At 37.7% G+C, this 13,722-nt stretch overlaps 1 long non-coding RNA gene across 3 annotated transcripts; it reads right to left on the bottom strand.

Annotated features, from left to right (window-relative positions):
* Nucleotides 1-315: 315 nt before the first annotated feature.
* On the bottom strand, nt 316-7,866 carry LOC130455759 (uncharacterized). Of its 3 annotated transcripts, none has more exons than XR_008913862.1 (3): nt 7,442-7,866; nt 3,031-3,182; nt 316-1,378 (listed from the first exon to the last, which is right to left on the bottom strand). It is a non-coding gene; the product is annotated as an uncharacterized LOC130455759 (long non-coding RNA). The 3 variants fall into 3 exon arrangements; XR_008913860.1 differs by having other exon boundaries at nt 7,393-7,865; XR_008913861.1 differs by lacking the exon at nt 7,442-7,866 and adding an exon at nt 3,821-4,040.
* Between the last annotated feature and the right edge of the window lie 5,856 nt (nt 7,867-13,722).

Below are 13,722 nucleotides of genomic sequence, written 5' to 3'. Positions count from 1 at the left end.
TCATAAAACTTGTAGCTATCCAGGAAAAGAGTAGCATATTAGTGCCAGCTTTTACTAGTTCACAAGACCTGATTGTTAAACATTCAGCATGAATAATTACGTCCCAGAAATTGGCAAGTGCTACAAATTAGGGCAAATTAATTTTGTTGATGACAGACTTAAGAAAGTGGTGGAAAATACTAATTATTCAGATTAAACTTTTAAAATGTATCATTCATACAACCCCCTCACCTCAAGAGCATGTTGTTAAACATTTACTAGCATATCCCTAACGAAAAGCCAAATCCAAGTCTTCTGATTCTGAGTCCAACATTATTTTTTTTAATTATTTCATGCTGCATGGGAAAGTTGTCCAGAATAAAGGTGCCATAAGTGGAGTAAAGCTAGAATATAATTAAAATAGGCTAGACTTGATGTAAGGAAAAGACCATATTTATCCAAAGTCAAGGATAGAGTCCATTTGTCCAGATTTTAGTGACAAACACTTTGAAAAAGAAGAATAGCCTTGGACAGAGTTGGAGATTGATTACAACAGCAGCCATTCAGAGTCTACTATATAAAATTCACTGTGAAAATTATAGTGACAAATAATTTAAGCCTTAAAAACTCAAAGGAGTGTAGGAGAAAGCTACATTGGACAGTAGCATTTGGGCAAGTTGCATGAACTCTAGGCATCAATTTTCTTCCAGGTTTTATTTGGGGGTTGGATGAGATCGCTGTATCCTGGAATCAAGGTTGGTGTTACACTTGAGCATTATAAAAGGTTGATTTTTAACTTGGAAATAGGCACAGAGGGAGGTGAGTAAACCTGATCCAAAATTTCTCAATATCAGCTTCTTATTCATGTTTTCATACATTATTTTCAATGTTTGTTTTCTACCATTTCCATCTATTACTTTTCTCCCTCTTTTGCCTTCCCCTCTTCACTCACCTGCCTCTTTTCATTTTTCCCAAAATGAATTTTGAAATTTTGGGAGAAGGAAAAAATAATTCCTGAGATCAATACCAAAAATGTTGTCAAAATAGATTTCCTATATTTGTGGGGATTTTTTTGTTACAAATCTCTCTAGGGACCTTTGTAGACACTCGTTTCCTATAGCAAAGTTTATTAATTAATCCTCCCAAAATGATCATCATTGGACCTAGTGCACCACTAAGGAAACTGCATTGCTGGAAATACTGTATTAATTGCTGTTACTGATACTATGTAGTTGGGATTGATCATAATTAAGATGTTTTGTGTTTTAACACACCTGTTTTAAAATGCCCACGTGCAAATCCTCGGAGCTTCATGTACAGCCCATGATGCAAATGAGCAGGAAAAAAAATCGCCATTACTAATTGTAATGCTGCTGTGATTGATAATAATAGTCTGCTCCTGTAAAGACAACATGAGATTACAATGGAGGGACACGTAAAGATGTGTTAACCAACAAGGAAGAGAAATGAATGTTTTCATAACAGTGAGTTTTGAAAGAAAAACAAAGAAGATTCCTGGGAAATTCTAGCTCCTACCCTTGGTCAGATTTGTAAATCTTGAAATTTCTCAGACTTGTGAATGTTAAAAATTTCCACATTGAGGAATCCTCCATTGGAACAAATTCCCTACTGGAAACAGTCCCCATTTTGATGTGAGAACTTGCCAGGATCAGAAATGGGAGGACCTCTACTCCACCCGTACTTAAGACTGCTTTAGGGGAGAAAACTCCTTGCTAAACAATGAAAGTACTTGGACCCATGCTTATAATAAGGCAAGGAGTTCTTTGAGCCATGCCTGTTTTTAGAATTGATACAATGAGATGCTAGGCACCTATAAAGGTCAGGAAGGTTTTCTCTTGATGGGATTAGTTGACTCAGCTGTGTTTTCTCTGGTTCAGACTTACTGAGGGGATTAGTCGATTTAGCTGGAATTCAGATGGGCTGTCTTTTAGAAAACATCTGCAGTGATTGGTAGATGGAAGAACTTAGGGGAGGTGACATAGGAAAAAAAACCCTATATACGAAAAGGAATCTCTTGAGCAAGAGGGGCTTAGAGATAGGATTCTTGGAGATAGATCCCTTTGGAGGAGGCCCTTTGAAGATCTCTTGAGAAGTCCCTTGGGAGGCCGACTCTGGCTAGAACTCCCTCTGGGGAGACTCTGTTCCCCAGACATCCTTGCTTAAGACAAATCTTGTGGTGAGTGATAAAAAAACTGATTCTCTCTCTCTTAAGACTCAGGTCTAGGCCATGTTGGTTTAAGGCCCTTCATACTTATACCCCTTCTCTCTCTCTCTCTCTCTCTCTCTCTCTCTCTCTCTCTCTCTCTCTCTCTCTCTCTCTCTCTCTCTCTCTCTCTCTCTCTCTCTCTCTCTCTCTCTTTCTTTGATTACTCATTGTATTGTTAACTAAAATCTCTATAAAACCCAATTGACTTGGGTATATTCATAATTGGGAATATATTCCCTGGCGACCACCTTATATTTGATTTAAAAACCAAGACACTGTAATGAAACATATTTTCTGCGGTCAAATTTACTCACCCACTCTTATATCTATCACAAATTATATCTTCCACTATTTTAAATATTACAGATTGGAAGCTTTTGACACTGGACTTTTTCCTGCTTTTCTGCTTTCTTCTCATAGTGATACTCTGACAACCATCATCCCATTCCCTGTGACTATTTGTCACTCAGGTCCTTCTCTATTTTGAAGTGACAACTAGTAGTCATGGGGGGCAATTAGATTTAATGAGCTATGCTAAAGGATTATCAAAATCCCATATTAGCTTAACTGTTAAAATGGTGGCAATTTCAGTTACCATGGTTGACTGGTATGGGAGATTTTGTAAGTAAACTGACTTGGGATGGGAGCACCTCTTAAATCACACCATCTAGAAATCTCTCTACTGTACCTCTTTATAAGACTGCCTTTATTCTAAGGAATGTCTATGGAAAGATACTGTTTAGAACCATAGAGAGATCAGAGCCATGATTAAAATTAGGGTGTAACAGGGCAGCAGAGGGCAGCTGTGCTAACAAGGGATATACCTTTTGCCTAAAAATGTACTAGACCCTGTCCCACAGGGATTTGGAGGAAGGATGGACTCCTGGTATGGCCATCTGAAGACGATCATGAAGCAATGGGGCCAGTGATGACTTCAGGGAAGGACTGAAGCATTTCCTTCTAGGAATTTTCCTTTCTGACAAAAAAAAAACAGTTCTAAGACAGAATAGCAGCAAGGGCTAGGCTATCAGAGTTAAATTACTTCCCCAGGGTCACATTAGGAAGTGTCTGAGACCAGATTAGAACCCATGGTGCTCTATTCATGAGTTAACTGTCTTCCTTTCTCGCTCTTTATATCTTCTGTGTCTTACTGAAATCTCTTCCCACCCCATGACACAGCTTCACTGACTGCTTCTTCCAACACTCACCACACTTTCCCACATTCCCACAATTCATTGGTTGAGGTTGAGGAGTTGGAATATTCTTTGCTCCCTTTGCTACTTTCAATTCAGTTCAGTAAAAATTTATTAAATGACTACTATTTGCCAGGCACTGACCTAAGCACTAGGGATGCAAAAGGAGGCAAAAAGATAGTCCTTTTCCTCAAGGAACTTCCAATCTAATGGGGGGGGAGGGGGGCTGGTGAGCAGACAACCAGCAAACAAATATAAACAAATAGAGCTATATATGGAACTTCCAATTTTGCCCCTATTTACTCAGAAACCTCTTCTTTTTTGAGGTTCACTTAATTCATACCTATCACTCTATCTAAATTACAGTAGTTGTCTACAGACCCTCCAGAGCATACCTCTTCTTCCTAAATCAGTCCAGTACCTGTTTCATATTCTTTCATTCTTCCCCAACTCCTGCCTTCATAAGAGGTGACTTCAACATGCATAATGATACCCCCTCAATCACCCTAACCGCCAAGGTCCTCCATTAACTCATGTCCTATGAACCACCTCCACTCCATCTCAGCTGTGTAAAAATATTATCATACCCTTGATCTTATAATCACCCTTAAATGCACCACCTCCCTGTTCAAGAACTCTAAAATCTTTTCATTGTTGTTTAGTTGTTTTTCAGTCATGTATGACTCTTTATGACCTCATTTGGAGTTTTCTTTGCAAAGATACTGGAGTGGTTTGCCAACTCCTTCTCCAGTTCATTTTACAGATAAAGAACCTGAAGCAAACTGGGTTAAGTGACTAGCCTGGGGTTACATAGCTAGTGTCTGAGGCTAGATTTGAATTCTCTCTACCTTGCCACCTAAGCTGCTGCCCTTGCTGAAATTTTCTCTCTCTCTCTCTCTCTCTCTCTCTCTCTCTCTCTCTCTCTCTCTCTCTCTCTGTCTCTCTCTCTCTCTCTCTCTCTCTCTCTCCTTGTGTCTATCTGTCTCTGATTCTGTCTGTGTGACTCCTCTCTGTCTCTGTCTGTCTGTCTCCCTCTCTCGTTCTCTCTCCCTCTCTCTTTCTCTCTGCTTTCTCTTCTCTCTCCTCTCCCTCTCTCCTCTCTCTCCTTTCTCTCTCTTCTCTCTCTCTATCTCTCTCTGTTTCTGTCTGTCTGTCTGTCTGTCTGTCTCTCTCTGACCCTCCCCAGAGCTTTCCCAAGCCATCACCCCTGTATTAACTGCATGCTATTTCTTTTCCCATCTTTCCCTCTTAGTGAACCAGGTTAGCTTTACCTGCCCTCTTCTCTTTAGTCCCTTTCCCCCTTATCATATCACCAACCATGCCTTGCCACACCTTGGATCATTCCCATTATAGCAACCTTTGCTCCTATGCAAGTACTACTGAACAAAAGTGACAAAAATCATGCTGAGTTCACTACAATTAATTTTCCATAACCGTAACAAGATCCTCAGTGCTGTGAGGCATTTTTGCGCCTTTCTAATTAACTCATTATCTCTCTCACCTAAGCCTTTTTACCCTTCCTTCACTCATTCATGGCTCCCCCTCTCTCTATCCTCTCAATTGAGAAAGCACCCTGAAAGTAGAAGGGCAGAAGACAAGAAATGATCCAGGTGGATAACTGGTTAGGATGTGAAGAATGGCTGGACCATGTGAGCTTGCCTCACATACTAATCAGTCAGGACTGTTGGAGCCCAAGGGTAGGAATTCTAAAGCAACTAAGTCATGCTGCCTGAAGTTCCTATGGTCTATAGATTTGTAGGGTAAATGAGAAGACAATGCGGAGGGAGATGACTAGCTCATTTTGATGTTAAATACAGGTATCCCTTCCACCACAGTCTGGAAAATCCAATATTTGTTGGCTTTCACATTCTTTTCACAAATTTTAAACTTTTTTCTTATTTCAAGTTTAAGGAAGAAGTTGTACATGTTTATGGTATTAAAAGATAAAATATGATGCTATTATACAATAGTATAGAGATATATTGTTAATTTCTGAGTTTCTGTACTTTTCTATGTCATCTACTGGCTTTCACGTGTTGTCAGTGTCTTCCACAAAACTCCCTAAAAATTCTCATTTAATTTCTTATGTTGACTGGAGGTATATCAAAACTGCAGTGGAGAAGGTCACAATGTAGAAGGATGCCTTTAGTTGCCATTTTAAAAAATGGCTCTTGTCTGAAAAATCTAAAAGACTCACTATTTCACATTCAAAGAAATACCCTTTCATGAGAAACTAAAGTTTGGGGGAACATAAATACCTATTATCTGCCTTTAATTATCTCTTTTGGTGATAAACCCAATTATGACAGATATGCTTATAAAATTCTCAGGAAGGTACTCCATGTCTACATGTGTCTATAAAGACCTTTTAATGGGGTTTTCTCCCTATCTTCCATTGGCACTTCCTTGAAGAGAATCTGAAAAATGTCCCCCAGGTCTTCTACCCAGTGCTAAGTCAAAGACCATGTTCCTGGGGTGACAAGTCTTACTTTTCCAGGTGGGAAGAGTGCCTTGTCAGTACATACTGTCTCAGACATTTTCCTTTTCCATTTTAAACTTGAATTTTAGTGGACTACTCTCTTAAGTCATATATTCATTGGGAGCGAATTTTAGTATGTGGTGCGGGATGTTGATCTATATCTAATTTCTTTCAAACTACTTTTCAGTTTCAACAACAGGTTTTGTTTTTTCTTAATAGTGAATTCATGTCTTAGGAGTCAGAAAGTCTTTGGGTTTATCAAACACCATGTTACTAAGTACATCTAATCATTCCATTGATCTACCTCTTTATCACTAAATTAGAAAAAGTAATTTTATTGGCTAGTGATTTGTAATCTAGTTTGAGATTTGGTACAGCTAAGCCCCATCTCATATTTTAAAACCATTTTTGTTGAGATTTTTTAAACTTTTGGGATACCACATAAATTTAATTATTTCTTCTACCTCTATAAAGTATTATTTGAGAACTCTCAAAGGATAAATGCTAACAAATTAAATAAGTAAAACATTGAATAAGTTAAGAAATTTGGATAGTATTATAATTTTTATTATATTTTCTTGTCCACCCATGAGCAATGAATGTATCTCCAAATAATTAGAATTTTATTTCTGTATAGTCTTTATCATTGTATTTATAATATGTCTTAGTAGATAGACTCCCAAATAATTTATATATTTTGCAGTTATACTGAATGGAATTTATTTTCCTTTCCTTGCTGAATTTTGTTGGCAATAAGCATAAATGCTGACAATGTAAGTAGATTTGTTCAGCAACTTTGCTGAAATTATTGTTTTCATTATTCTTAATTGACTTTGGGGGGATTCTAAAAAAAACATCATGCTAACTGAAAAAGTGAGTTTTCTTATTGTATTGTAATAGCTAGCATTTTCTAGAGCCAACTCAAAACAATAATGGTGACAATGACCCTCCTTGCTTTACCCATTATCTTACTAGAAAGGCCTTTGACCTTTTTCCCTTATATGTAATGTTGGTCCTTGATTTTAGATAGGTACTAATTATCATAATGGAAAGGTCCATTTAGTCCTATGCTTTTTAATTTTTAAAAAATAAATGAGTATCAGATTTTTTAAATTTAACACATATTGATGTTTTTTAAATGATTTAAAAAACTATGTCCTATTATATGTGTAGTTTTCCTTATATTGGACCTGTATGGTATTCCTGGTATAAATTCAATCTGGTCATAGTGTTTAACCTTTTAAATTAGTTGTTCTAGTCTCAATTGAATGTTGTTGTTTTTTTTTTTTAATGCAGAGTAGAGATAATGGTCTACATTTTCTTTTTTCTGCTTTATTTCTCTCTGGTTTAACTATAGAGATCATATTTCAGTTTTAAGATCAACATACTCTGCTTATAGCACTTCGCTCTCATCCTATTGATTATCCTTTACTGACTTCCAAATTATTCTCCCAACTTTCTCAATGATATAGGGTCTATTCTCTTCCCCATCCACTGCTACCATCCCCAAGTACCTCAGTCTCCATGATGATAGACTAACATCTTAATCACACAGTTCCTTACATTCTTCAACTGCAATGGCCTTGATTTCTCTTCAGCCTCTTGTTAACAAGGTCATGATTTCAAACTAACTGTCTCCTGTAATTTCACCAAATTTAACAGTCAGAACCTTAACATTCCATTTTCCAACTGAAATCAATTCTTCTTTAGCCCTCTCCTCTCAATAGTGCCTCTGACATCCACATTTATAGCAGATAATCTAGCATCCTCCTTTATTGAAATGATTGAGTCCATCCCATGTGAACACTCTCATTTGTCCTTATGCACTCCTCAAAGTTTTTCAGCCTCTTTTTTTATTTGGTAATCATAGAAGAGATACCTCTAAAGCTCACTAAGGCTACATTCTCTGCACGTGCAACTGATTCTGCTCCTTCCTGCCTCCCTTAACTCCAAAAGGCACTGTATCTCCCTTCAATTCCCTGGTTTTGCCTACCATTTATACAGACGATTCCTAATCCATATCACCTCTCAAGTGGACTCTAGCTTCTGAGTTCTGATTATAAGATTTCTCCACATGGACAACTCACTAGCACTCTAAAAATCAATATCTTTAAAACTGAGCTTATTATTATTTTCCCTTCATCTGTTCATCCTTTTGATTCAACTAATCTTGTCAAGCATATATAGGCAATTTTCTCCTTTATCCATTCTTTTTCTGTTCAAACATTGATAGAGTGACAAGATTCTATGATTTGCCATCTAGCCAAGAGCCCACCATTCCTTCTTCATAACCCATGATTCAAAAATCCATATCCCATTCTCAGACACCATATTCTTAGAAATCTGTTCACTTTATAAACCTACTTTTTTTCTTCTGAATCCTGACCTTCAAATATTAATCATAATGAAAACACCATCTATGCCCCCAAGGGGTTCAATTTATTGTTTTGTTTGTTTGTTTTTTGACTTAAAATTTGCAGGATTCATTCTTCTTATTCTATGCACTCTACTATGTTTGTGCCCATGGAACTTTGATCAGTCTTTTTGCTGTGCCTCAATTATTTTCCTTCACCACCCTTTTGCCTCCTGAATTTCTACCCATCCTTGAAAACTCAATTCAAATGTCACTTTCTCTTTAAAATCCCTCAACCTCATTAAGCAGCAAAGACCTACCTTTTCATGCCCAACATAACTCTCTTTTGATTGCAAGATAATGCTATGTATTACAAATCTCTAGAAGTGTTGGTGTCATCCCACTACTAGACTACACAGTCCTAGAGGACAAGGACTGTATCTTAACAAAATTAAATTAACCTCTTAAATATCTTATGGAGCATTTAACACAGCATTTTGCAAATAGTAGATACTTATTTACTACCTGAGGAGCAGAAACTACAAAGGAGGAGCTAATTAGCTGGTATGCTGTGTTATAGTAAAGGATAAGGCAAAAAATGGAGTCCAGATTTCAAGTTCAACATCACACTGTGCTAAAAAAATCCTTAAAAATGTAAGGGTGAAGAGAATTCTTGGTTTTTTTTTAACCAATTGTCAAGGGAGGAAAAAAGACACTTTTCCAAGCTCTGCCTATCCCCAAATACCATCTACTGTACAGACAATAACAAAGGATATTGATTTTATTAGAGCCAGAAAGCAAAAAAACAAGACCATAAATGTCAGAATAATGAGGACTAGAGGTTGTCCAGAAAGGAGTAGAATTGAGAGTGTTCTGTGTTAAAAAGCCTGTGGTCGGAATGCTAATATAGACAGGGACCAGGAGTCAGGGCAGTAGGCAGTCTAAGAAATGCAAAGTCTGATGTACACTTGCCACATTAAAAAATGTCAAGAAGGAGGCAGTGAGGAACACAAGGGGAAGGAAGTGTGCCATGTGCTTTGTAGGAGGTAGGTTATGAAATGTTAGGAATGTACGCCTGCTTTCACGTGACTAGAAGGTTTGAAATTCAAGCTGTTGTCATTTAAAAGTCACCCTCCATGAGAATACAAGGAAGGGGATTGTCAGGGGAGCCCAGGAGGCTAAAACCTGTCTTCCATTAGAGATCTTTGGTTCTCCTGTCTACATTGACCAAGGACTTGCAGGTTACTCAAAGCATGGCCTCCAACTGGGGAGCCTAGTACCAGAGATGTTTCCTGTAGGATAGAAGGAAAAGCATTAGGAATCCACAAACATCAATTTATCCATGTGCCACAGGAGCCAGTATTTACCAAGTGGGGACCCCATTTTAAATGAGAGGATATATTATCCATAGACAGCCCCAGATGCAGTTCTCTTATCTATATGATGCCCAAAAAAACAACAAAACAAAACCAAATTCTCAGCTTAAACACTTTAAAAGGATAGGAGCAGAGATTTCAAACTAGATAGCCTATATATAGAAGCCAACAGACCTGATCCCTTCACTTTAGAAATGAAGAACCTGAGGTGCAGAAAGGCTAAGTGATTTGGTTGGGGTCACAAAGCTAAGAAGTGATTGAGTTGGGATTGAGCTTAATATTCTCTCCAAAGACACTGAAGTCAGCTCCCTTTTTATTATCCATCACAGAGTGAGTCCAGTGCCCTATTGAGCATCAGAGGAAAAAAACCTACCAACTGTTGCATCCTGGATTCATTTCCCACATGATATACCATACCACATTCTGCCTATAGAAAAGGGGCTGTCATTCTGTCACACAGAAACCCTCTATATGTCCTCCATTCCTGGAGATAGGAAATTGGGGGTGGGGTGCATATAGGGAGGAGCCAGGAAATAGTCATAACTAACATCTATATAGAGAGTTGAAGTTTTCAATATACTTGACATAATAACTCATCACTGTAAGGTAGGGATGATTAGTTCTACTTTGCAAAAGGAGAAAGTGAATCTTAGAGAGTTGAAGTGACTTATAGATGATTATATGATCCTGTGCCTTCATGTCAAAGGTAGGATTTAAATTCAAGTCTCTTCTAATTCAAAATCTAGCAATTTATCCATTTGGAAATTATCTTTCAGGAATTTCACCAGGAGAATCTCCATAGCAACACATTTCTGAGTTACACACACTCACACATGCACATACACCCCTTTTCTATTTTCTACCCCTTTCAACATCCCCTATGCCACACCATCTTGACTCAATGCATCCCCAAGGATACCCAGGAACAAATAATATCAAGCCATATCATGCCAAACTGACAACACACACTTCAGGTAATGAATTCTTTTTCCATCCCACTGGCCATCTCTGTGAGACATAGTCAAGAGAATCAGATTCAGGGCATTTCTCAAGTCTTGCTGGGTGGCAGAATGATGTTTCACTGGCCTTTGAATCTAAGTATTTCCTGAGGTTTTAGTCTGATTCTATCATCAACCGATGCATCCAGGATCCCAGGTGTCAATCTAGAAGGCATCGTTTCAATCATTGGATCTCACTTCTATTGTTGTTTTAACAGATGAAGAAACTGAGGTCTAGGAAAGGCTGACTTTGAAGAAGTCATTTAACATGTATGGGTCTCGGTTTTCCCTTTGGTAGAATAGAAACTAATATCTGCCCTTTAGCTGCCTGAGCTTCTGCTGAGATAATATAATAATCATAATAGCTAGCATTTATATAATACTTTAAGGTGTGCAATATACTATATATGTATATATAACTATATTCTGATTAGTGTAAATAATGAATCTACAGTGACCTCATTTATTCCAGTCTATATAATTTGAAGTTATAATTATATAAAATATAATAATTGGTTCTGGAACAATGAAAATATGCTTATATTTAATAATATTAATATAATAGGATAATAACAAATAGAAATTTGACTAATACCATCACTTTAGGAAATGTATTATTTACACTAATTGGGACCTGGCTATATGATCTCATTTGATTTTTGCAACTATCCTATTAGGTAGTTGCTATTATTATCTTCATTTTACAAGTGAACAAATTTAGTCAAACAGAGGTTAAGAGGCATTTGCTCAGTCACACAGCTAATAAGTATTTGAGGCTAAATTCAAACTCAAGTCTTCCTGATTCCAAGTTAGGCACTCAATTCAAAATGGCACCAAACAGCTGCAAACATTCTGAAAAGGACTGAACAAATTAAAAATATTATTATTTGAAAGCCCTGTTCTTTGCATTGCCTTCTTCGAGCTGTTTTGATTAGTTCCTAAAGGTAGGAGTTTAAAACTTGAGTTCTTAATCTTCCTAGGTGGCCCAATAGAGCCAAAGGACCTGAACTCAGGAAAACCTGAATTCAAATAAAATCAAATGAGATAATATATATTCAGCACTTTGCTAATGCACTACACAAATGGTTGCTATTGTTATTGTAATTATTATCCTGCTACCTATACTTGTTACCTGCGTAAATCACAACCATTTTGGCCTCAAAATTGTTCTCTAAAGAATTAAGGATGTTGGACAAATTCAGCCCTCAATCTATGATTAAAAAAAAAAAACACCTTATCTTCTGTTTTACAATCAATATAGTGTTTTGGTTCTGAGGTAGAAGAGCAGTGAGGGCTAGGCAAAAGGGAATTAAGTGACTTGCCTAAAGTCATTCAGCTAGGAAATATCTGAGACCAGATTTTAACCCAGGACCTCCTGTCTTCCTGTCTAGCCATCTAGCTGCCCCCAACTATGATTTTTTGAAATGTCATTTGATGATCTAAATGGAATGAGAACCTCTATTAGTATTGACCCCAAAGCCAAGGGAAGGGAAAGAGACATTGTGCAAAGTGCTTTATAAATATCATCTCACTGGACACAATCCTCCCATCTCTGAGATACCTTCAACCTCTAAATCTATGATTTACACTCATGTTGCTCAGTATTTAGGGACAAAATGAATGTGTCTAGTCTCCAAATACTTAGAGATGTCTCTGTAGTCATTTCAGGATGCTGATCACCAGGGCTGGGCTCCAATATGAAGAAAACATTTGAGTTGGCCCTTATCTGGCAGGCTGGGAGAGTGCTCCTCCAGAGACCAGGCAGTGTTAAACTAGCTCTCCCTGCCCCTTCCCCGCTTTGGCTCAGCCCCAAACATCATGTCTCTAGATGGGTGTGTGAATGAACGTCTGACACAGCTCCTATGTCCCACCCAGAATAGGGAGAGACTAGTGAGAGTGATGACTATTTGATCTTGTAATACGTCACTATGACCAACGAGATTCATCAGAGGAATGAATGCTGTCTGTGGCCCCAACCCCGCCTCCCAGCCAGGCCCAGGCATGCTTGTCAGTCAAACAGTACTGTTCTTAGTGGTACAAGGGATGACTAAAGATGACCAGGGCAGAGTGCAGGAAAGCTGGAAAAAGTGACAAAATCCAACGGGTCATAAGTTTATTGCACAAGAGAATAATAGGCTTCAATTCTCCTAGTCTTTGGCAACAAATAGATAGATAGATAGATAGATAGATAAAGAGAGATAGAGAGAGAGAGAGAGAGAGATACATGGAGGGATGATAGATACCCAGAGGGATAAATAGATGGGTAGATAGATAGATACATGGATGGATGGATGGATGGATGGATGGATGGATGGATGGATGGATAGATAGATAGATAGTTACATGGAGGGATAGATAAATGGGTAGATAGATACATGGATGGATGGATAGATAGATAGATAGATAGATAGATAGATAGATAGATAGATAGATAGAAGGATGATAGATACATGGATGGATGGAGGGATAGATAGATAGATAGCTACACGGAGGGATAGATAGATGGATAGATAGATAGATACATGGATGGATGGAGGGATAGATAGATAGATAGCTACATGGAGGGATAGATAGATGGATAGATAGATAGATACATGGATGGATGGATAGATACATAGATAGATAGATGGAAGGATGATAGATATATGGAGGGATAGATAGATATAGATGTATATATGGATATACACATATTTTTATAGGCATAATACACATACCTACATATTTATGTATACAACTATATATTATATATGAATAGATATAGGTATAAAATATGTAAATAGATAAAATAATTATATATATATATATATATACAAACACATATATACACATTTATAAAGCATCTCCCACTATGAATTGGATAGAACTTTTAAGTAGGGTAGTGACTTAGCACCAGGACCCCAACATGAAGTTGTATGGGAATGAAAGGAGATAGTCCCCTGGACCCCATGGGCCTGGGTCACAGCTCCACTCTGGTGCCCCTTCTCTGACCCATCTGGCTTCCAGAGGCTTTCTCAAAACCCAGCCTGGACTAATCACAGTGAAGTCTATTACTCACTGACTGTGGTGTGATTTCTTAGGCCTTTCTACACTGCAGGTAAGCTTTTCCTAGCCCTACCC

The sequence above is a fragment of the Monodelphis domestica genome, chromosome 8 (genome assembly GCF_027887165.1).
Source record: "Monodelphis domestica isolate mMonDom1 chromosome 8, mMonDom1.pri, whole genome shotgun sequence".
Classification (NCBI taxonomy): Eukaryota; Metazoa; Chordata; class Mammalia; order Didelphimorphia; family Didelphidae; genus Monodelphis; species Monodelphis domestica.
This window is presented reverse-complemented; position numbering and strand designations above follow the sequence as displayed.